We start from the raw sequence: 23,514 nt of genomic DNA on the forward strand, positions 1-23,514 counted from the left end.
GGCTGTAGCGCAATACGGAGCCAGAAGAGCAAATACAGCAGAAATAGAATGTACCTGAATAACAGATAGGTTCAGAAGTACAGATAGGATGAAATCAAAATTAACAGAAGGTCTGATGAGAATGAACACAGAATGAAGTAAAAAAACAAGATTATTTCTAATACAAGAGTAAGAAAGTTTAGTACAGCTCGTACCCGCATAATAAAGGAATATAAATGACAAGTTTATACACAATTTTAAAGTTGTCCCTCATAGGACTCGAACCCACTATATATGGGTCAGGTGTCTGTCACTCATCTTGTTGTGCCACTTGGCAGACACGCATCTACAAAATTCAATAGTTTCAAGAGAGAATCAAGTTAAAATTAAGAATTTTGAAGAAAATGAAGAGCATAGAACTCTGAATTGTACATAAAAGCACTGCATGTTGTATGTGACAGCTTCAGATGAGACCATTCTTAGGCACAACTTCTGCATCTTTTCCTGCCACAGTACCTCATGCGGTCTGGGCACGTGTCACACAGGATTCGAACCCACGACCGCAATGGTTCGGGATTCGTGACATGTGGTTTAGCAACTCAATGCTAATGTAGCTTATATTTATCCTGATAGCTGAAGAGACGCATTAGAAAGAATGGCTTCTGGTTAGCATGCTAACCCATTATTATGCTAAGCTAACTAGCATAAGGCAACAAACACAGGCTAGGTCAACTTTGCAGACAAATAACTCGGGAACGGTAGCGAATATCAAAAATCTGTTAAGTCATTTCTATGCGGCTTCGTCCAAAGATCATCTGAGCAAACTTTGGGCAAAATTGAGCAAGATTTGAGGAGGAGTAGCGAAAAAACTGTTTACTGTTTGCTTCAATATGGCGGACAGTCACATTGTTGGAAAATGACAAATGAGATATCGTCTGAATCGGCTTAACCCAAGGAACATAATGACATAAAGAAATCAAAATCTGAACAATATTTTCAAAAGTTATAGGATTTTTTCTAAAAAAAATAATATCTCTGGAACACTAGGTGGCGCTGTGTTTAAACTTCTCATGTACCTTCAGGACATGGTGTTGATGATCCGCATTAAATTTTGTGAAGATATATCAAACAGTTAAAAAGTTATAGCAAATTATTACAAAATTCAAAATGGCGGACACATGGTACATCCAATCATGGCAAAATCGATATCCACGGATTCGGCAGGATGCAAGGAATCCATAGATACCACAATTATGATTTTCTGACAAACTGTTCAAAAGTTATTGGCCAAAATAGCAATTTTTCATATCTCATGACCCATAGGTGGCACTATTCCCAACTTTGGCATGAAACCTCAGAACATGCTTCAAATGAAATGTACCAATTTTCGTTTCAATTGATCAATCTTTGGCCGAGATACAGCCTCTTAGCCAATTTTAGATGGACCTCGTTAAGTTTGCGACATCATAACTTTTTTTTCCCAGTGAAACAAAAAAATCGGGAACAGTACTTTTATGCGGCTCAGTCCGAAGATCATTTGAGCACATGTTTGGAGAAAATTGGACAAAATTTGAAGGAAAAGTAGCGAAAAAACTGAATACTGTACATTTCAAAATGGCCACTACTGTAATGGGCGGAGTCTTAATATAAGGGATTAGTTGTGATCAGCATGATGAGTGGAATCAGGTAGACTAAGTTTCATGTCTCTAGATCAAAGGGTTCAAAAGTTATAACCATTTCAATGTTGAATTTTAGAACTGGTGGTGGCGCTATAGAGTTGGTTCTAGAGGGTCAAAAATTGGTCCAATTACTATTCATTAGCATCACTACAAGTGTGCCAAATTTAATCATTTTCCTACTTACGGTTCATAGGGCTGCCATAGACTCCCATTTGCGGAATAATAATAATAAGAAAAATTAAAGCTGCAAGCAGCCTTACGGGGCCAAGCCTTCAATGGTTCCATGGGTTCAAAAAGTACTTAAAAATACTTTGCTTTTAAAACTTTAAAAGAAACTTTAATAACCAAAGTATTCTTACTTATTAACTTCTTACCTCACAGAAGAAATGAGTTCATCCAGCTGCTAAGGTTCAGTAGTTAAAAAGAATGAAGATGAACTCAAAATAAAGACTTTGCATATAAATGAAACCCACGTTATATTTAATAGGAAGAAAGAATAGTACAATGCTTTTCAGTATGATAAAGGAATTGAAATGACACAACTTTATAAAGTTGTAAGACAAAGGACTTGAACCCACACTCTCTGGGTCATATGCCTGTCACTCATCTCATTGAGCCCCTGGGAAGACATGTGTTTCCATAGATGTAGAAGTTCCATAGTTCAAATGAGAATCAACTCAAAATGAAGATTTAGTATTTAAATGGACAGCATGTTATGTTTAATGAGTTTAGTTTATATTATTGTGATTCACTGTTAGGTGGTTGTCCTGCACCTTTAATAAATAAAGTTAGTCCAAGATGCAGTGTATAGATTAATAAAATATTATATTACAACATATTTTCATTTTTACAATTATTACTTAAGTTCTGTATTGATTACGAAGTTTTGTCATCATCTAAAGGTTCTAAATGGTTTAGATTTAGTGTATTTAACTGATTTTGTACTGATGTTCCTCATCTCTATTTATTAATATTAACAGATTCTTGTAGGAATCTTACAATTCTGGACTTTTGGTACTACTTAGGATATTGAACTGCACTAAAGGAGAGAATGTTTTGTTTTTGCATGTGGGTCCTAAAGTCTGGAACAGGTTTCCTGATAATGTTCACTATTCTGACAAACATTCCTAGTTTAATTGTAGATTAAACACATCTCTTTAAACAAGAATTCACGCAATGCATTTTATAATTTTGTCATTTTGTTCTATTAGATCTAATACATATTTTTATGTTCTATTTTCAGTTTCTAAATTGTCATGGGCATATTAGATATTATGTCATCTCCAATTTGGATCCAGCCTTGTATGAGGATTTCAGATGATGCTAACTTCTGTGAAGAGATGATGCCAACTCTGTTTTAAAGTTGACATGAAATCCAAATTGACCCTATTAACTTTGTTAGCACATATAACTTGTCTCGTGGTGAACAATTAATCTGTGGAAGTTAATGCTCAGAAAAAATACAAGTACTCCACAGCGACTCCTGGGGTCACTATTTCACAAATGGAAATTTTGCATAGTGTGCCTTTAATGTAATACAACACTATTAACTAAAGCTTAAAACAATTATTGAACCTGGTCTTTAAACTGTAGAAGTTTGTCAGTTTATAAATCCATTAACACCATATACCTAGCCTCTCTTTGTTCTGCTAATGGTCACAATTGTGACCTGACGAATAATCAAGTTTTTTGTATGGACTTTGATATATTTTTTTCAGAATCAGAATCAGAATCAGAAAGAGCTTTATTGCCAAGTGTGCTTGCACACACAAGGAATTTGTTTTGGTACTGAGGCTTCCAGTGGACTATACAAATACAAATACAACATGAAACATGAAACATAATACTACAAATTATAAGAATAAAAAATAAAAATATAAATATATGAGAATAAAACTATCACAGTTGGGTTTAGTCAGAATAGACATTTTCAGATTTACAGATTATGAACCTATTTACAGTGTTTTGAATATTATAAATAAATAAATCTACATATAAGTATCACCTGAGTTGTAGGATATTGCACTAAACAGTGGGAGTATTGCACTTACAGGCATATGCCTTGGGAGGAGTGTTAACTGTTCAGGAGGGAAATGGCCTGTGGGAAGAAACTGTTCCTGTGCCGAGATGTTCTTGTGGCCAGTGATCTGAGTCTCCGTCTTGACGGTAACAGTTCAAACAGGTGGTGTACAGGGTGAGTGGAGTCTGTGATGATTTTACCTGCTCTCTTCCTCACTCTGGAAGAGTACAGGTCCTGGAGGTTTGGCAGGGGGGCACCAATAATCCTCTCCGCAGTCCGGACTGTCCGTTGTAGTCTCCTGATGTCTGATTTGGTAGCTGAACCAAACCAGACAGTTATGGAAGCGCACAAGACAGACTCAATGACGGCTGAGTAGAACTGAATCAGCAGATCCTGTGGCAGGTTGAACTTCCTCAGCTGGCGAAGGAAGTACAGTCTCTGCTGGGCCTTTTTCACAGTGGAGTCAATGTGATTGTCCCACTTCAGGTCCTGAGAGATGATAGTGCCCAGGAACCTGAATGACTCCACCGCTTCCACAGTGCTGTTCATGATGGTGAGTGGGGGGAGTGCTGGGCTGTTCCTCCTGAAGTCCACGATCATCTCCACTGTTTTGAGCGTGTTCAGCTCAAGGTTGTTATAACTGCACCAGGCAGCCAGCTGTTCAACCTCCAGTCTGTAAGCAGACTCGTCACCGTTTTGGATGAGACCGATGACAGTGGTGTCGTCTGCAAATTTCAGGAGCTTGACAGTGGGGTCTTTAGAAGTGCAGTCATTAGTGTACAGGGAGAAGAGCAGTGGGGAGAGAACGCACCCTTGGGGGGCTCCGGTGCTGATTGTGAGTGTCTTGGATGTGTGTTTCCCCAGTCTCACTCGCTGCTGCCGGTCCGTCAGGAAGCTGGTGATCCACTGACAGATCGAGGATGGTATGGAGAGCTGGGTCAGTTTGGCTGTGAGAAGATCAGGCATGATGGTATTGAAGGCCGAACTGAAGTCCACAAAGAGGATCCTTGCATAAGTCCCTGGTCTGTCGAGATGTTGCAGGATATAATGCAGTCCCATGTTGACTGCATCATCCACAGACCTATTTGCTCTGTAAGCAAACTGAAAGGGATCCAGCAAGGGTCCAGTGAGGTCCTTCAGGTGGGCCAGCACCAGTCTTTCAAACGACTTCATGACCACAGACGTGAGAGCGACAGGTCTGTAGTCATTAAGTCCAGTGATTTTGGTTTTTTTGGGGACAGGAATGATAGTGGAGCGTTTGAAGCAGCAGGGAACTTCACACTGCTCCAATGATCTGTTGAAGATCTGCGTGAAGACCGGGGCCAGTTGGTCAGCGCAGGCTTTTAAACAAGCAGATGAGATGCCGTCTGGGCCTGAGGCTTTCCTAGTCTTCTGTTTTTTGAAGACTCGGCTCACGTCCTCCACACAGACCTTAAGCTCAGGTTGGATGGCAGGAGGGGGGAGTGATAATTGGAGTGCAGGAGGTGATGGTGAAAGTGTGAAGTGCAGATCAGACCGGGTGTGTGGTGTTAATGAGGGCTTTTCAAACCGGCAGTAAAATGAATTTAAATCGTCAGCCAGGTGTTGATTGTCCACAGATCGAGGGGATGGTGACTTGTAGTTGGTGATGTTCCTCAGGCCATTCCAGACTGATGATGGGTCGTTGGATGAAAACTGGTTTTTCAGTTTATCAGAGTAGTTCCTTTTAGCAACTCTGATCTCCTTTGTCAATCTGTTTCTGGCCTGGTTATACAAGATTTTATCCCCACTTCTGTAAGCATCCTCTTTGGCATGACGAAGGTGTTTGAGTTTCCCAGTAAACCATGGTTTATCATTAGTGAATGATAAGAATGCCCTGGTAGGAATGCATGTATCCTCACAGAAACTTATATATGATGTTACAGTATCTGTGAGCTCATCCAGATCATTGGTAGCAGCTTCAAAAACAGTCCAATCAGTGCAATCAAAGCAGGCCTGTAGATTCTGCTCTGCTTCATTAGTCCATCTTTTTACAGTCCGTATTCCAGGTTTAGCTGATTTCAGTTTCTGCCTGTAGGTCGGTATGAGATGAACCAAACAGTGATCAGAGAGCCCCAAAGCTGCCCGTGGGACGGAGTGATACACATTTCTTATTGTGGTGTAACAGTGGTCCAGTATATTACTGTCTCTGGTGGGACATGTAACGTGTTGTCTGTATTTTGGTAGTTCACGGGAAAGATTTGCTTTGTTAAAATCCCCAAGAATGATTAAAAGAGAGTCTGGGTACCTTTGTTCCGTTTCAGATATTTGTTCAGCCAGCTGTTGTAGCGCCGCGCTCACGCACGCGTCTGGAGGGATGTAAACATTCACGAGAATGAAAGAGGAAAATTCCCGAGGCGAGTAGAAGGGTTTACAGTTTATGAAATGTGCCTCTAAATTAGGAGAGCACATCTTCTTCAGTGTTGTTACATCTGAACACCAACTTTCGTTAATGTAGAAACACAATCCACCCCCTCTCGTTTTCCCCGTTAGCTCCGCCATGCGATCCGCTCGGAACAGCTGGAAGCCCGGCAGATGTATTGCGTTGTCCGGTATGGCTTCACTCAGCCAGGTTTCAGTGAAGCACAAAGCAGCAGAGTTTAAAAAATCCTTGTTAGTGTGGGTGAGGAGAAGAAGTTCATCCGTTTTGTTAGGAAGGGATCGGAGATTCGCGAGATGAATACTGGGGAGTGCAGTGCGCAGGCCGCGCTCGCGGAGTTTAACCAGCGCGCCGGCTCGCTTCCCGCGTTTGCGTCTGAACGCGCGTTTGAACAACAACGCTGCACCTCCGACGAGAATGTCCAGCAAAACGTCCGAATAATCAAAAACTGTAGAAAAGGTCTCTGGTGTGTGTTTCCTAATGTCCAGTAGTTCGTCTTTGGTGAAACTGATAGGAAAAGAATGACTAAACGCAGAACAAACGAACAAAAACCACACAATTTGACGTAATTGATAAAGATTGTTTAATATCCTTATAAATTCATACATGTTATCTCAGGGAAAAGAATTTCGAATTACATGGGTTAACTGCCATATGCAACTGTAACCTATATTTTTGCTATAAGTACATTACTTTGACAGTCACCTTTGATAATGTCTTGTACAATTATGTTTTTTTCATGCTGCCTAGAAACAATATTGTGAGAGGTGATAAAAATGTGAATTAAAAATAAGTTATTTTTAGTTTAAATACCTTTGAGCACATTGGATAAAGTAAGCAAATTAGAGTGGGCCTTTTAAGAAGTGATTTTAAAGCACTATTGTTGCATATTTAAATCTATATAGAAAAGAATACTAACCGTTTCTTTAGTTATTTACAATGACACTTATGGTTACACTACTTGCTTTTCCCAGTATGGTTTGTGAAACTAAACTTAGTGCCTAGTTAAGAATGGCTAGAAGAATGCACGCAACTTTCCAAATGTAAGATAAGCCCATGCAATAAAGGTCACATATTCCAAGAATTGACACATTTGCTTTAATAAAATTGAAGAAAAAAACGACATGAAACAACATTTAACAAAGCTTTGCCATAAAAATAAATAAATCAGTAGCATTTCAGAACATAATGGACAAAATTAACCTAATTTCAATAGCTTTAGAAAACATGACTTAAATCAATATTTGCCATTCATTAAAAAAAACAAAACAAAAAAAAAAAAACACTACCACCATTTCAATGGAATTACAATCCTGAAAACTACTTTAAACTTCAAACTACTTCAACCTTCTTCAAACTTTCAGGTCCAAACTTTCACAAGCCAACTTAAACGTTATCTCGGCCAACTTTTTAATCTATTATTTTACTAGGAATCTTTTGAACATTGCACAATTCACATGTTTTAACGATTGCTACACATTGGATTTGATTAAACAATCTTCAAAGTTATAGCCTCTTGCTTTACTGAGCATTTGCTTTATACTCATACACTGTGATTTGCTTAATTTTACAGAGACTTAAGTTGTTGAAGGTAGAACTGCAGCAATTGGCTCCAAATTACATAAAACTCCACAATCATCTGAAGTTGTATAATATGGGGCTCGAACCCACTATCTCTGTGTCAGAAGCATATCACTCATCTCATTGCACCAATGGGAAGTTGTATTTTTGCCAAGATGCAGAAGGCGGTTTGGGTTGTTTGGATACATGATTTATTAAGTTGGCTTGTGAGAGGTATCATTTGCTCCAATATGGCGGAAAGTCACATTGTTGGAAAATGACAAATGAGATATTGTCTGAATCGGCATAAACCAAGGAACATAATGACATAAAGTAATCAAAATTTGAACAATGTTTTCAAAAGTTATAAGCGTTTTTGCAAAAAAAACGTATATCTCAGGAACACTAGGTGGCGCTGTGTTCAAAATTTTCATGTCCCTTCAGGACATTTTGTCGATCATCCTTACCAAATTCTTTGCTAATATGTCAAATAATTTAAAAGATATTGCAATTTATGACAAAATTCTAAATGGCGGACACGTGGTACATCCAATCCTGGCAAAATTGATGTCCACAGAATCGACATGACACAAGAAATCCATAGATACCACATTTATGATTTTCTGACAAACTGTTCAAAAGTTATTGGCCAAAATAGCTATTTTTCATATCTCATGACCCATAGGTGGCACTATTCCCAACTTTGGCATGAAACCTCAGAACATGCTTCCGATGAAATGTACCAATTTTCGTTTCGATTGATCAAATTTTGGCCGAGATACAGCCTCATAGCCAATTTTGGGTGGACCTTGTTAAGTTTGCGACATCATAACTTTTTTTTCCCAGTAAAACAAAAAAATCGGGAACAGTACATTTATGCGTCTCAGTCCGAAGATCATTTGAGCACATGTTTGGAGAAAATTGGACAAAATTTGAAGGAGGAGTAGCAAAAAAACTGAATACTCTACTTTTCAAAATGGCCACTACTGTAATGGGCGGGGTCTTAATGTACAGTATTGGTTGTGATCAGCATGATGAGTGGAATCAGGTGGACTAAGTTTCATGTCTCTAGATCAAATCGTTCAAAAGTTATAACCATTTCAATGTTGCATTTTTGAACTGGTGGTGGCGCTATAGAGTTGGTTCTAGAGACTCAAAATTTGGCCCAATTACTCTTCATGATCATCTCTATAACCAAGCCAAATTTCATCATTTTCCTACTTACGATTCATAGGGCTGCCATAGACTCCCATTTGCGGAATAATAATAATAATAATAATAATAATAATAATAAGAAGAAGAAGAAGAAGAAGAAGAAGAAGAAGAAGAAAACTAACAGATACAATAGGTGCCTTGCCCTTCGGGCTTGGCCCCTAATAATAATAAATAATAAGAAAACTAACAGATACAATAGGTGCCTTGCCCTTCGGGCTTGGCCCCTAACTAACAGATACAATAGGTGGCTCAGCCCCTTCGGGGCTTGGCCCCTAACTAACAGATACAATAGGTGGCTCAGCCCCTTTGGGGCTTGGCCCCTAATAATAATGTATAGCACACAGGGGTCCCCAATCCTGCTTTGTGCAGGACAGTCCATCGGCAGGACTGGGCACCCCTTGTCAATGGAGTTTGCAAATTTGACTCATTGAGAGTTTTTGGTGAACTGACAGCTACCTCTTGATTTTGAGTTTAACTGCGACACATCTGGCTGCCATTTTGGAGTATGGCCCAAAGGCTTTGATTAGGTAATTCAGTTGTGTTTGATTAAAGATGGTATTGCAATCTTCAGGGAGGGGGGCCTCCAATATTGTAACTGCGTCCCCCCTCTACTTAGTAGGCCTTTCCACCTGTCGAGGAGCTCCTTCAAGGCATGAAGAATTTCAACTGATTTAACTATGATGAAAATTGGTGAAAATGGCCCACGGAAAGCATTCTTACAAGGTAGCGAGGCCGAGCGGTCTAAGGCGCTGGATTAAGGCTCCAGTCTCTTTGGGGGTGTGGGTTCAAATCCCACCGCTGCCAAGTCTGCATTTTAGAAGGCACCTGTGAAAAGACTGGAGAAGTGACACTGCTTGCTCCCAGTCTCTTCAAAACTCAGCCGTTTTTCCTTTCCTTGGCCGAACTCGGCGGGCTTCAGAGCCTGACGATGAAGGTCCACACCCAACAATTTCTCTATTTCTGAAATTTTATTGGCAGAAAATGGCCCACTAGAGTAGCCAAGCCAGGGTAGCGTGGCCAAGTGGTCTAAGGCGCTGGATTTAGGCTCCAGTCTCTTTGGGGGCGTGGGTTCGAATCCCACCGCTGCCAGCAGAGGTTTTAATGAGGGCCAGACACCTAAAGTGTCCTCTGAAAAGGTGCGAAAGCAGCTGAAATATGCACCCTCTTGAATCAGAGACAACAATAACTTGCAATTATTATAATGACACTTCCAAAATGAATTTATATATAATAATAATGTATAGCACACAGGGGTCCCCAATCCTGCTTTGTGCAGGACAGTCCATCGGCAGGACTGGGCACCCCTTGTCAATTGAGTTTGCAAATTTGACTCATTGAGAGTTTATGGTGAACTGACAGCTACCTCTTGATTTTGAGTTTAACTGCGACACATCTGGCTGCCATTTTGGAGTATGGCCCAAAGGCTTTGATCAGGTAATTCAGTTGTGTTTGATTAGAGATGGAATTGCAATCTGCAGGGAGGGGGGCCTCCAAGAGTGTAACTGCGTCCCCCCTCTACTTAGTAGGCATTTCCACCTGTCGAGGAGCTCCTTCAAGGCATGAAGAATTTCAACTGATTTAACTATGGAGAAGTGAGACACAAAAAGAAAAAATTGGCGAAAATGGCCCACGGAAGGCATTCTCACAAGGTAGCGTGGCCGAGCTTTGATTAGGTAATTCGATTAGGCTTTGATTAGGTAATTCAGTTGTGTTTGATTAGAGATGGAATTGCAATCTTCAGGGAGGGGGGCCTCCAAGAGTGTAACTGCGTCCCCCCTCTACTTAGTAGGCATTTCCACCTGTCGAGGAGCTCCTTCAAGGCATGAAGAACTTCAACTGATTTAACTATGGAGAAGTGAGACACAAAAAGAAAAAATTGGCGAAAATGGCCCACGGAAGGCATTCTCACAAGGTAGCGTGGCCGAGCTTTGATTAGGTAATTCGATTAGGCTTTGATTAGGTAATTCAGTTGTGTTTGATTAGAGATGGAATTGCAATCTTCAGGGAGGGGGGCCTCCAAGAGTGTAACTGCGTCCCCCCTCTACTTAGTAGGCATTTCCACCTGTCGAGGAGCTCCTTCAAGGCATGAAGAACTTCAACTGATTTAACTATGGAGAAGTGAGACACAAAAAGAAAAAATTGGCGAAAATGGCCCACGGAAGGCATTCTCACAAGGTAGCGTGGCCGAGCTTTGATTAGGTAATTCGATTAGGCTTTGATTAGGTAATTCAGTTGTGTTTGATTAGAGATGGAATTGCAATCTTCAGGGAGGGGGGCCTCCAAGAGTGTAACTGCGTCCCCCCTCTACTTAGTAGGCATTTCCACCTGTCGAGGAGCTCCTTCAAGGCATGAAGAACTTCAACTGATTTAACTATGGAGAAGTGAGACACAAAAAGAAAAAATTGGCAAAAATGGCCCAGGGAAGGCATTCTCACAAGGTAGCGTGGCCGAGCTTTGATTAGGTAATTCGATTAGGCTTTAATTAGGTAATTCAGTTGTGTTTGATTAGAGATGGAATTGCAATCTGCAGGGAGGGGGGCCTCCAAGAGTGTAACTGCGTCCCCCCTCTACTTAGTAGGCATTTCCACCTGTCGAGGAGCTCCTTCAAGGCATGAAGAATTTCAACTGATTTAACTATGGAGAAGTGAGACACTAAAATAAAAAATTGCCGAAAATGGCCAACGGAAAGCATTCTTACAAGGTAGCGTGGCCGAGCGGTCTAAGGCGCTGGATTAAGGCTCCAGTCTCTTCGGGGGCGTGGGTTCAATTCCCACCGCTGCCAAGTCTGCATTTTAGAAGGCACCTGTGAAAAGACTGGAGATGTGACACTGCTTGCTCCCAGTCTCTTCAAAACTCAGCCGTTTTTCCTTTCCTTGGCCGAACTCGGCGGGCTTCAGAGCCTGACGATGAAGGTCCACACCCAACAATTTCTCTATTTCTGAAATTTAATGGCCAGAAAATGGCCCACTAGAGTAGCCAAGCCGGGGTAGCGTGGCCGAGGGGTCTAAGGTGCTGGATTTAGGCCTTAGGCTCAAGGCTACTCGGGGCGTGGGTTTGAATCCCACCGCTGCCAGTAGAGGTTTTAATCAGCTGAAAATTTGCACCATCTCGAATCGAAGACAACAATAACTTGCAATTATTATAATGACACTTCCAAAATGAATTTAAATATAATAATAATGTATAGCACACAGGGGTGCCCAATCCTACTCTGTGCAGTACAGTCGATCGGCAGGACTGGGCACCCCTGGTCTTTAATAATGGAGTTTGCAAATTTGACTCATTGAGAATTTTTGGTGAACTGACAGCTACCTCTTGATTTTGAGTTGAACTGCGACACATCTGGCTGCCATTTTGGAGTATGGCCCAAAGGCTTTGATTAGGTAATTCAGTTGTGTTTGATTAAAGAATGGTATTGCAATCTTCAGGGAGGGGGGCCTCCAAGAGTGTAACTGCGTCCCCCCTCTACTTAGTAGGCCTTTCCACCTGTCGAGGAGCTCCTTCAAGGTATGAAGAATTTCAACTGATTTAACTATGGAGAAGTGAGACACTAAAAGAAAAAAATTGGCGAAAATGGCCCACAGAAGGCTTTCTTACAAGGTAGTGTGATCGAGCGGTCTAAGGCGCTGGGTTTAGGCTCCAGTCTTTTCGGGGGCATGGGTTCAAATCCCACCGCTGCCAAGTATGCATTTTAGAAGGCAATTGTGAAAAGACTGGAGAAGTGACACTGCTTGCTCCCAGTCTCTTCAAAACTCAGCCGTTTTTGCTTTCCTTGGCCGAACTCGGCGGGCTTCAGAGCCTGACGATGAAGGTCCACACCCAACAATTTCTCTATTTCTGAAATTTAATGGCCAGAAAATGGCCCACTAGAGTAGCCAAGCCGGGGTAGCGTGGCCGAGTGGTCTAAGGCGCTGGATTTAGGCTCCAGTCTCTTTGGGGGCGTGGGTTCGAATCCCACCGCTGCCAGCAGAGGTTTTAATGAGGGCCAGACACCTAAAGTGTCCTCTGAAAAGGTGCGAAAGCAGCTGAAAATATGCACCCTCTTGAATCAGAGACAACAATAACTTGCAATTATTATAATGACACTTCCAAAATGAATTTAAATATAATAATAATGTATAGCACACAGGGGTCCCCAATCCTGCTTTGTGCAGGACAGTTCATCGGCAGGACTGGGCACCCCTTGTCAATGGAGTTTGCAAATTTGACTCATTGAGAGTTTATGGTGAACTGACAGCTACCTCTTGATTTTGAGTTTAACTGCGACACATCTGGCTGCCATTTTGGAGTATGGCCCAAAGGCTTTGATCAGGTAATTCAGTTGTGTTTGATTAGAGATGGAATTGCAATCTGCAGGGAGGGGGGCCTCCAAGAGTGTAACTGCGTCCCCCCTCTACTTAGTAGGCATTTCCACCTGTCGAGGAGCTCCTTCAAGGCATGAAGAATTTCAACTGATTTAACTATGGAGAAGTGAGACACAAAAAGAAAAAATTGGCGAAAATGGCCCACGGAAGGCATTCTCACAAGGTAGCGTGGCCGAGCTTTGATTAGGTAATTCGATTAGGCTTTGATTAGGTAATTCAGTTGTGTTTGATTAGAGATGGAATTGCAATCTTCAGGGAGGGGGGCCTCCAAGAGTGTAACTGCGTCCCCCCTCTACTTAGCAGGCATTTCCACCTGTCGAGGAGCTCCTTCAAGGCATGAAGAACTTCAACTTATTTAACTATGGAGAAGTGAGACACAAAAAGAAAAAATTGGCGAAAATGGCCCAGGGAAGGCATTCTCACAAGGTAGCGTGGCCGAGCTTTGATTAGGTAATTCGATTAGGCTTTGATTAGGTAATTCAGTTGTGTTTGATTAGAGATGGAATTGCAATCTGCAGGGAGGGGGGCCTCCAAGAGTGTAACTGCGTCACCCCTCTACTTAGTAGGCATTTCCACCTGTCGAGGAGCTCCTTCAAGGCATGAAGAATTTCAACTGATTTAACTATGGAGAAGTGAGACACTAAAAGAAAAAATTGGCGAAAATGGCCCACGGAAAGCATTCTTACAAGGTAGCGTGGCTGAGCGGTCTAAGGCGCTGGATTAAGGCTCCAGTCTTTTCGGGGGCGTGGGTTCAAATCCCACCGCTGCCAAGCCTGCATTTTAGAAGGCACCTGTGAAAAGACTGGAGAAGTGACACTGCTTGCTCCCAGTCTCTTCAAAACTCAGCCGTTTTTGCTTTCCTTGGCCGAACTCGGCGGGCTTCAGAGCCTATGTTGGGTGTGGACGATGAAGGTCCACACCCAACAATTTCTCTATTTCTGAAATTTAATGGGCAGAAAATGGCCCACTAGAGTGGCCAAGCCGGGGTAGCGTGACCGAGAGGTCTAAGGCGCTGGATTTAGGCTCCAGTCTTTTCGGGGGCGTGGGTTCAATTCCCACTGCTGCCAGCAGAGGTTTTAATGAGGGCCAGACACCTAAAGTGTGCTCTGAAAAGGTGAAAAAGCAGCTGAAAATATGCATCCTCTTCAATCAGAGACAACAATAACTTGCAATTATTATAATGACACTTCCAAAATGAATTTAAATATAATAATAATGTATAGCACACAGGGGTGCCCAATCCTGCTCTGTGCAGGACAGTGGATCAGCAGGACTGAGAGTTGTTGGTGAATTGACAGCTACCTTTTGATTTTGAGTTTAACTGCGACACACCTGGCTGCCATTTTGGAGTAGCCAAGCTGGGGTAGCGTTGCCGAGGTGTCTAAGGCGCTGGATTTAGGCTCCAGGCTCCAGTCTCTTCGGGGGCGTGGGTCCGAATCCCACTGCTGCCAGCAGAGGTTTTAATGAGGGCCAGACACCTAAAGTGTGCTCTGAAAAGGTGCAAAAGCAGCTGAAAATATACACCCTCTTGAATCAGAGACAACAATAACTTGCAATTATTATAATGACACTTCCAAAATGAATTTAAATATAATCATAATGTATAGCAGGACAGTCGATCGGCAGGACTGAGAGTTTTTGGTGAACTGACAGCTACCTCTTGATTTTGAGTTTAACTGCGACACATCTGGCTGCCATTTTGGAGTATGGCCCAAATGCTTTGATTAGGTAATTCAGTTGTGTTTGATTAGAGATGGAATTGCAATCTTCAGGGAGGGGGGCCTCCAAGAGTGTAACTGCGTCCCCCCTCTACTTAGTAGGCATTTCCACCTGTCGAGGAGCTCCTTCAAAGCATGAAGAACTTCAACTGATTTAACTATGGAGAAGTGAGACACAAAAAGAAAAAATTGGCGAAAATGGCCCAGGGAAGGCATTCTCATAAGGTAGCGTGGCCGAGCTTTGATTAGGTAATTCGATTAGGCTTTGATTAGGTAATTCAGTTGTGTTTGATTAGAGATGGAATTGCAATCTGCAGGGAGGGGGGCCTCCAAGAGTGTAACTGCGTCCCCCCTCTACTTAGTAGGCATTTCCACCTGTCGAGGAGCTCCTTCAAGGCATGAAGAATTTCAACTGATTTAACTATGGAGAAGTGAGACACTAAAAGAAAAAATTGGCGAAAATGGCCCACGGAAAGTATTCTTACAAGTAGCGTGGCCGAGCGGTCTAAGGCGCTGGATTAAGGCTCCAGTCTCTTCGGGGGCGTGGGTTCAAATCCCACCGCTGCCAAGTCTGCATTTTAGAAGGCACCTGTGAAAAGACTGGAGAAGTGACACTGCTTGCTCCCAGTCTCTTCAAAACTCAGCCGTTTTTGCTTTCCTTGGCCGAACTCGGCGGGCTTCAGAGCCTGACGATGAAGGTCCACACCCAACAATTTCTCTATTTCTGAAATTTAATGGCCAGAAAATGGCCCACTAGAGTAGCCAAGCCGGGGTAGCGTGGCCGAGGGGTCTAAGGCGCTGGATTTAGGCTCCAGTCTCTTTGGGGGCGTGGGTTCGAATCCCACCGCTGCCAGCAGAAGTTTTAATGAGGGCCAGACACCTAAAGTGTCCCCTGAAAAGGTGCGAAAGCAGCTGAAAATATGCACCCTCTTGAATCAGAGACAAAAATAACTTGCAATTATTATAATGACACTTCCAAAATGAATTTAAATATAATAATAATGTATAGCACACAGGGGTCCCCAATCCTGCTTTGTGCAGGACAGTCCATCGGCAGGACTGGGCACCCCTTGTCAATGGAGTTTGCAAATTTGACTCATTGAGAGTTTATGGTGAACTGACAGCTACCTCTTGATTTTGAGTTTAACTGCGACACATCTGGCTGCCATTTTGGAGTATGGCCCAAAGGCTTTGATCAGGTAATTCAGATGTGTTTGATTAGAGATGGAATTGCAATCTGCAGGGAGGGGGGCCTCCAAGAGTGTAACTGCGTCCCCCCTCTACTTAGTAGGCATTTCCACCTGTCGAGGAGCTCCTTCAAGGCATGAAGAATTTCAACTGATTTAACTATGGAGAAGTGAGACACAAAAAGAAAAAATTGGCGAAAATGGCCCACGGAAAGCATTCTTACAAGGTAGCGTGGCCGAGCGATCTAAGGCGCAGGATTAAGGCTCCAGTCTCTTCGGGGGCGTGGGTTCAAATCCCACCGCTGCCAAGTCTGCATTTTAGAAGGCACCTGTGAAAAGACTGGACAAGTGACACTGCTTGCTCTCAGTCTCTTCAAAACTCAGCCGTTTTTGCTTTCCTTGGCCGAACTCGGCGGGCTTCAGAGCCTGACGATGAAGGTCCACACCCAACAATTTCTCTATTTCTGAAATTTAATGGCCAGAAAATGGCCCACTAGAGTAGCCAAGCCGGGGTAGCGTGGCTGATGGGTCTAAGGCGCTGGATTTAGGCTCCAGGCTCCAGTCTACTCGGGGCGTGGGTTTGAATCCCACCGCTGCCAGCAGAGGTTTTAATCAGCTGAAAATTTGCACCATCTCGAATCGAAGACAACAATAACTTGCAATTATTATAATGACACTTCCAAAATGAATTTAAATATAATAATAATGTATAGCACACAGGGGTCCCCAATCCTGCTTTGTGCAGGACAGTCCATCGGCAGGACTGGGCACCCCTTGTCAATTGAGTTTGCAAATTTGACTCATTGAGAGTTTATGGTGAACTGACAGCTACCTCTTGATTTTGAGTTTAACTGCGACACATCTGGCTGCCATTTTGGAGTATGGCCCAAAGGCTTTGATCAGGTAATTCAGTTGTGTTTGATTAGAGATGGAATTGCAATCTGCAGGGAGGGGGGCATCCAAGAGTGTAACTGCGTCCCCCCTCTACTTAGTAGGCATTTCCACCTGTCGAGGAGCTCCTTCAAGGCATGAAGAATTTCAACTGATTTAACTATGGAGAAGTGAGACACAAAAAGAAAAAATTGGCGAAAATGGCCCACGGAAGGCATTCTCACAAGGTAGCGTGGCCGAGCTTTGATTAGGTAATTCGATTAGGCTTTGATTAGGTAATTCAGTTGTGTTTGATTAGAGATGGAATTGCAATCTTCAGGGAGGGGGGCCTCCAAGAGTGTAACTGCGTCCCCCCTCTACTTAGTAGGCATTTCCACCTGTCGAGGAGCTCCTTCAAGGCATGAAGAACTTCAACTGATTTAACTATGGAGAAGTGAGACACAAAAAGAAAAAATTGGCGAAAATGGCCCACGGAAGGCATTCTCACAAGGTAGCGTGGCCGAGCTTTGATTAGGTAATTCGATTAGGCTTTGATTAGGTAATTCAGTTGTGTTTGATTAGAGATGGAATTGCAATCTGCAGGGAGGGGGGCATCCAAGAGTGTAACTGCGTCCCCCTTCTACTTAGTAGGCATTTCCACCTGTCGAGGAGCTCCTTCAAGGCATGAAGAATTTCAACTGATTTAACTATGGAGAAGTGAGACACTAAAAGAAAAAAATTGGCGAAAATGGCCCACAGAAGGCTTTCTTACAAGGTAGTGTGATCGAGCGGTCTAAGGCGCTGGGTTTAGGCTCCGGTCTTTTCGGGGGCATGGGTTCAAATCCCACCGCTGCCAAGTATGCATTTTAGAAGGCAATTGTGAAAAGACTGGAGAAGTGACACTGCTTGCTCCCAGTCTCTTCAAAACTCAGCCGTTTTTGCTTTCCTTGGCCGAACTCGGCGGGCTTCAGAGCCTGACGATGAAGGTCCACACCCAACAATTTCTCTATTTCTGAAATTTAATGGCCAGAAAATGGCCCACTAGAGTAGCCAAGCCGGGGTAGCGTGGCCGAGGGGTCTAAGGTGCTGGATTTAGGCCTTAGGCTCAAGTCTACTCGGGGCGTGGGTTTGAATCCCACCGCTGCCAGTAGAGGTTTTAATCAGCTGAAAATTTGCACCATCTCGAATCAAAGACAACAATAACTTGCAATTATTATAATGACACTTCCAAAATGAATTTAAATATAATAATAATGTATAGCACACAGGGGTGCCCAATCCTACTCTGTGCAGTACAGTCGATCGGCAGGACTGGGCACCCCTGGTCTTTAATAATGGAGTTTGCAAATTTGACTCATTGAGAATTTTTGGTGAACTGACAGCTACCTCTTGATTTTGAGTTGAACTGCGACACATCTGGCTGCCATTTTGGAGTATGGCCCAAAGGCTTTGATTAGGTAATTCAGTTGTGTTTGATTAAAGAATGGTATTGCAATCTTCAGGGAGGGGGGCCTCCAAGAGTGTAACTGCGTCCCCCCTCTACTTAGTAGGCCTTTCCACCTGTCGAGGAGCTCCTTCAAGGTATGAAGAATTTCAACTGATTTAACTATGGAGAAGTGAGACACTAAAAGAAAAAAATTGGCGAAAATGGCCCACAGAAGGCTTTCTTACAAGGTAGTGTGATCGAGCGGTCTAAGGCGCTGGGTTTAGGCTCCAGTCTTTTTGGGGGCATGGGTTCAAATCCCACCGCTGCCAAGTATGCATTTTAGAAGGCAATTGTGAAAAGACTGGAGAAGTGACACTGCTTGCTCCCAGTCTCTTCAAAACTCAGCCGTTTTTGCTTTCCTTGGCCGAACTCGGCGGGCTTCAGAGCCTGACGATGAAGGTCCACACCCAACAATTTCTCTATTTCTGAAATTTAATGGCCAGAAAATGGCCCACTAGAGTAGCCAAGCCTGGGCAGCGTGGCCGAGTGGTCTAAGGTGCTGGATTTAGGCTCCAGTCTCTTTGGGGGTGTGGGTTCGAATCCCACCGCTGCCAGCAGAGGTTTTAATGAGGGCCAGACACCTAAAGTGTCCTCTGAAAAGGTGCGAAAGCAGCTGAAAATATGCACCCTCTTGAATCAGAGACAACAATAACTTGCAATTATTATAATGACACTTCCAAAATGAATTTAAATATAATAATAATGTATAGCACACAGGGGTCCCCAATCCTGCTTTGTGCAGGACAGTTCATCGGCAGGACTGGGCACCCCTTGTCAATGGAGTTTGCAAATTTGACTCATTGAGAGTTTATGGTGAACTGACAGCTACCTCTTGATTTTGAGTTTAACTGCGACACATCTGGCTGCCATTTTGGAGTATGGCCCAAAGGCTTTGATCAGGTAATTCAGTTGTGTTTGATTTGAGATGGAATTGCAATCTGCAGGGAGGGGGGCCTCCAAGAGTGTAACTGCGTCCCCCCTCTACTTAGTAGGCATTTCCACCTGTCGAGGAGCTCCTTCAAGGCATGAAGAATTTCAACTGATTTAACTATGGAGAAGTGAGACACAAAAAGAAAAAATTGGCGAAAATGGCCCACGGAAGGCATTCTCACAAGGTAGCGTGGCCGAGCTTTGATTAGGTAATTCGATTAGGCTTTGATTAGGTAATTCAGTTGTGTTTGATTAGAGATGGAATTGCAATCTTCAGGGAGGGGGGCCTCCAAGAGTGTAACTGCGTCCCCCCTCTACTTAGTAGGCATTTCCACCTGTCGAGGAGCTCCTTCAAGGCATGAAGAACTTCAACTGATTTAACTATGGAGAAGTGAGACACAAAAAGAAAAAATTGGCGAAAATGGCCAAGGGAAGGCATTCTCACAAGGTAGCGTGGCCGAGCTTTGATTAAGTAATTCGATTAGGCTTTGATTAGGTAATTCAGTTGTGTTTGATTAGAGATGGAATTGCAATCTGCAGGGAGGGGGGCCTCCAAGAGTGTAACTGCGTCACCCCTCTACTTAGTAGGCATTTCCACCTGTCGAGGAGCTCCTTCAAGGCATGAAGAATTTCAACTGATTTAACTATGGAGAAGTGAGACACTAAAAGAAAAAATTGGTGAAAATGGCCCACGGAAAGCATTCTTACAAGGTAGCGTGGCCGAGCGGTCTAAGGCGCTGGATTAAGGCTCCAGTCTTTTCTGGGGCGTGGGTTCAAATCCCACCGCTGCCAAGTCTGCATTTTAGAAGGCACCTGTGAAAAGACTGGAGAAGTGACACTGCTTGCTCCCAGTCTCTTCAAAACTCAGCCGTTTTTGCTTTCCTTGGCCGAACTCGGCGGGCTTCAGAGCCTATGTTGGGTGTGGACGATGAAGGTCCACACCCAACAATTTCTCTATTTCTGAAATTTAATGGGCAGAAAATGGCCCACTAGAGTGGCCAAGCCGGGGTAGCGTGACCGAGCGGTCTAAGGCGCTGGATTAAGGCTCCAGTCTTTTCTGGGGCGTGGGTTCAAATCCCACCGCTGCCAAGTCTGCATTTTAGAAGGCACCTGTGAAAAGACTGGAGAAGTGACACTGCTTGCTCCCAGTCTCTTCAAAACTCAGCCGTTTTTGCTTTCCTTGGCCGAACTCGGCGGGCTTCAGAGCCTATGTTGGGTGTGGACGATGAAGGTCCACACCCAACAATTTCTCTATTTCTGAAATTTAATGGGCAGAAAATGGCCCACTAGAGTGGCCAAGCCGGGGTAGCGTGACCGAGAGGTCTAAGGCGCTGGTTTTAGGCTCCAGTCTTTTCGGGGGCGTGGGTTCAATTCCCACTGCTGCCAGCAGAGGTTTTAATGAGGGCCAGACACCTAAAGTGTGCTCTGAAAAGGTGAAAAAGCAGCTGAAAATATGCATCCTCTTCAATCAGAGACAACAATAACTTGCAATTATTATAATGACACTTCCAAAATGAATTTAAATATAATAATAATGTATAGCACACAGGGGTGCCCAATCCTGCTCTGTGCAGGACAGTGGATCAGCAGGACTGAGAGTTGTTGGTGAACTGACAGCTACCTTTTGATTTTGAGTTTAACTGCGACACACCTGGCTGCCATTTTGGAGTAGCCAAGCCGGGGTAGCGTTGCCGAGGGGTCTAAGGCGCTGGATTTAGGCTCCAGTCTCTTCGGGGGCGTGGGTCCGAATCCCACTGCTGCCAGCAGAGGTTTTAATGAGGAACAGACACCTAAAGTGTGCTCTGAAAAGGTGCAAAAGCAGCTGAAAATATACACCCTCTTGAATCAGAGACAACAATAACTTGCAATTATTATAATGACACTTCCAAAATGAATTTAAATATAATCATAATGTATAGCAGGACAGTCGATCGGCAGGACTGAGAGTTTTTGGTGAACTGACAGCTACCTCTTGATTTTGAGTTTAACTGCGACACATCTGGCTGCCATTTTGGAGTATGGCCCAAATGCTTTGATTAGGTAATTCAGTTGTGTTTGATTAGAGATGGAATTGCAATCTTCAGGGAGGGGGGCCTCCAAGAGTGTAACTGCGTCCCCCCTCTACTTAGTAGGCATTTCCACCTGTCAAGGAGCTCCTTCAAGGCATGAAGAACTTCAACTGATTTAACTATGGAGAAGTGAGACACAAAAAGAAAAAATTGGCGAAAATGGCCCAGGGAAGGCATTCTCACAAGGTAGCGTGGCCGAGCTTTGATTAGGTAATTCGATTAGGCTTTGATTAGGTAATTCAGTTGTGTTTGATTAGAGATGGAATTGCAATCTGCAGGGAGCGGGGCCTCCAAGATTGTAACTGCGTCCCCCCTCTACTTAGTAGGCATTTCCACCTGTCGAGGAGCTCCTTCAAGGCATGAAGAATTTCAACTGATTTAACTATGGAGAAGTGAGACACTAAAAGAAAAAAATTGGCGAAAATGGCCCACGGAAAGCATTCTTACAAGGTAGCGTGGCCGAGCGGTCTAAGGCGCTGGATTAAGGCTCCAGTCTCTTCGGGGGCGTGGGTTCAAATCCCACCGCTGCCAAGTCTGCATTTTAGAAGGCACCTGTGAAAAGACTGGAGAAGTGACACTGCTTGCTCCCAGTCTCTTCAAAACTCAGCCGTTTTTGCTTTCCTTGGCCGAACTCGGCGGGCTTCAGAGCCTGACGATGAAGGTCCACACCCAACAATTTCTCTATTTCTGAAATTTAATGGCCAGAAAATGGCCCACTAGAGTAGCCAAGCCGGGGTAGCGTGGCCGAGGGGTCTAAGGCGCTGGATTTAGGCTCCAGTCTCTTTGGGGGCGTGGGTTCGAATCCCACCGCTGCCAGCAGAAGTTTTAATGAGGGCCAGACACCTAAAGTGTCCCCTGAAAAGGTGCGAAAACAGCTGAAAATATGCACCCTCTTGAATCAGAGACAACAATAACTTGCAATTATTATAATGACACTTCCAAAATGAATTTAAATATAATAATAATGTATAGCACACAGGGGTCCCCAATCCTGCTTTGTGCAGGACAGTCCATCGGCAGGACTGGGCACCCCTGGTCTTTAATAATGGAGTTTGCAAATTTGACTCATTGAGAATTTTTGGTGAACTGACAGCTACCTCTTGATTTTGAGTTGAACTGCGACACATCTGGCTGCCATTTTGGAGTATGGCCCAAAGGCTTTGATTAGGTAATTCAGTTGTGTTTGTTTAAAGAATGGTATTGCAATCTTCAGGGAGGGGGGCCTCCAAGAGTGTAACTGCGTCCCCCCTCTACTTAGTAGGCCTTTCCACCTGTCGAGGAGCTCCTTCAAGGTATGAAGAATTTCAACTGATTTAACTATGGAGAAGTGAGACACTAAAAGAAAAAAATTGTGAAAATGGCCCACAGAAGGCATTCTTACAAGGTAGTGTGATCGAGCGGTCTAAGGCGCTGGATTTAGGCTCCAGTCTTTTCGGGGGCATGGGTTCAAATCCCACCGCTGCCAAGTATGCATTTTGGAAGGCAATTGTGAAAAGACTGGAGAAGTGACACTGCTTGCTCCCAGTCTCTTCAAAACTCAGCCGTTTTTGCTTTCCTTGGCCGAACTCGGCGGGCTTCAGAGCCTGACGATGAAGGTCCACACCCAACAATTTCTCTATTTCTGAAATTTAATGGCCAGAAAATGGCCCACTAGAGTAGCCAAGCCGGGGTAGCGTGGCCGAGTGGTCTAAGGCGCTGGATTTAGGCTCCAGTCTCTTTGGGGGCGTGGGTTCGAATCCCACCGCTGCCAGCAGAGGTTTTAATGAGGGCCAGACACCTAAAGTGTCCTCTGAAAAGGTGCGAAAGCAGCTGAAAATATGCACCCTCTTGAATCAGAGACAACAATAACTTGCAATTATTATAATGACACTTCCAAAATGAATTTAAATATAATAATAATGTATAGCACACAGGGGTCCCCAATCCTGCTTTGTGCAGGACAGTCCATCGGCATGACTGGGCACCCCTTGTCAATGGAGTTTGCAAATTTGACTCATTGAGAGTTTATGGTGAACTGACAGCTACCTCTTGATTTTGAG

General features: G+C 43.6%; 15 non-coding genes across 15 annotated transcripts; all 15 read left to right on the top strand.

Moving 5' to 3' along the window:
• Positions 1–9,573: 9,573 nt before the first annotated feature.
• Positions 9,574–9,655, top strand: trnal-aag (transfer RNA leucine (anticodon AAG)). Its single transcript has one exon. It is a non-coding gene; the product is annotated as a tRNA-Leu (tRNA).
• Positions 9,656–9,858: 203 nt separating this feature from the next.
• trnal-uag (transfer RNA leucine (anticodon UAG)) lies at positions 9,859–9,940 on the top strand. Its single transcript has one exon. It is a non-coding gene; the product is annotated as a tRNA-Leu (tRNA).
• Positions 9,941–11,551: 1,611 nt separating this feature from the next.
• On the top strand, positions 11,552–11,633 carry trnal-aag (transfer RNA leucine (anticodon AAG)). Its single transcript has one exon. It is a non-coding gene; the product is annotated as a tRNA-Leu (tRNA).
• Positions 11,634–12,735: 1,102 nt separating this feature from the next.
• On the top strand, positions 12,736–12,817 carry trnal-uag (transfer RNA leucine (anticodon UAG)). The gene has a single exon. It is a non-coding gene; the product is annotated as a tRNA-Leu (tRNA).
• Positions 12,818–13,903: 1,086 nt separating this feature from the next.
• Positions 13,904–13,985, top strand: trnal-aag (transfer RNA leucine (anticodon AAG)). The gene has a single exon. It is a non-coding gene; the product is annotated as a tRNA-Leu (tRNA).
• A 215-nt stretch (positions 13,986–14,200) lies between these two features.
• trnal-uag (transfer RNA leucine (anticodon UAG)) lies at positions 14,201–14,282 on the top strand. The gene has a single exon. It is a non-coding gene; the product is annotated as a tRNA-Leu (tRNA).
• A 1,137-nt stretch (positions 14,283–15,419) lies between these two features.
• On the top strand, positions 15,420–15,501 carry trnal-aag (transfer RNA leucine (anticodon AAG)). The gene has a single exon. It is a non-coding gene; the product is annotated as a tRNA-Leu (tRNA).
• A 203-nt stretch (positions 15,502–15,704) lies between these two features.
• Positions 15,705–15,786, top strand: trnal-uag (transfer RNA leucine (anticodon UAG)). Its single transcript has one exon. It is a non-coding gene; the product is annotated as a tRNA-Leu (tRNA).
• Positions 15,787–16,346: 560 nt separating this feature from the next.
• Positions 16,347–16,428, top strand: trnal-aag (transfer RNA leucine (anticodon AAG)). Its single transcript has one exon. It is a non-coding gene; the product is annotated as a tRNA-Leu (tRNA).
• Positions 16,429–18,948: 2,520 nt separating this feature from the next.
• Positions 18,949–19,030, top strand: trnal-uag (transfer RNA leucine (anticodon UAG)). Its single transcript has one exon. It is a non-coding gene; the product is annotated as a tRNA-Leu (tRNA).
• A 1,086-nt stretch (positions 19,031–20,116) lies between these two features.
• trnal-aag (transfer RNA leucine (anticodon AAG)) lies at positions 20,117–20,198 on the top strand. The gene has a single exon. It is a non-coding gene; the product is annotated as a tRNA-Leu (tRNA).
• Positions 20,199–20,413: 215 nt separating this feature from the next.
• Positions 20,414–20,495, top strand: trnal-aag (transfer RNA leucine (anticodon AAG)). Its single transcript has one exon. It is a non-coding gene; the product is annotated as a tRNA-Leu (tRNA).
• Positions 20,496–21,924: 1,429 nt separating this feature from the next.
• On the top strand, positions 21,925–22,006 carry trnal-aag (transfer RNA leucine (anticodon AAG)). Its single transcript has one exon. It is a non-coding gene; the product is annotated as a tRNA-Leu (tRNA).
• Positions 22,007–22,209: 203 nt separating this feature from the next.
• Positions 22,210–22,291, top strand: trnal-uag (transfer RNA leucine (anticodon UAG)). The gene has a single exon. It is a non-coding gene; the product is annotated as a tRNA-Leu (tRNA).
• Positions 22,292–23,143: 852 nt separating this feature from the next.
• trnal-uag (transfer RNA leucine (anticodon UAG)) lies at positions 23,144–23,225 on the top strand. The gene has a single exon. It is a non-coding gene; the product is annotated as a tRNA-Leu (tRNA).
• The last annotated feature ends 289 nt before the right edge of the window (positions 23,226–23,514 follow it).

The sequence above is a fragment of the Siphateles boraxobius genome, unplaced genomic scaffold, assembly GCF_051911475.1.
Source record: "Siphateles boraxobius isolate OS27281-9 unplaced genomic scaffold, OSU_SipBor_1 12, whole genome shotgun sequence".
Taxonomy (NCBI): domain Eukaryota; kingdom Metazoa; phylum Chordata; class Actinopteri; order Cypriniformes; family Leuciscidae; genus Siphateles; species Siphateles boraxobius.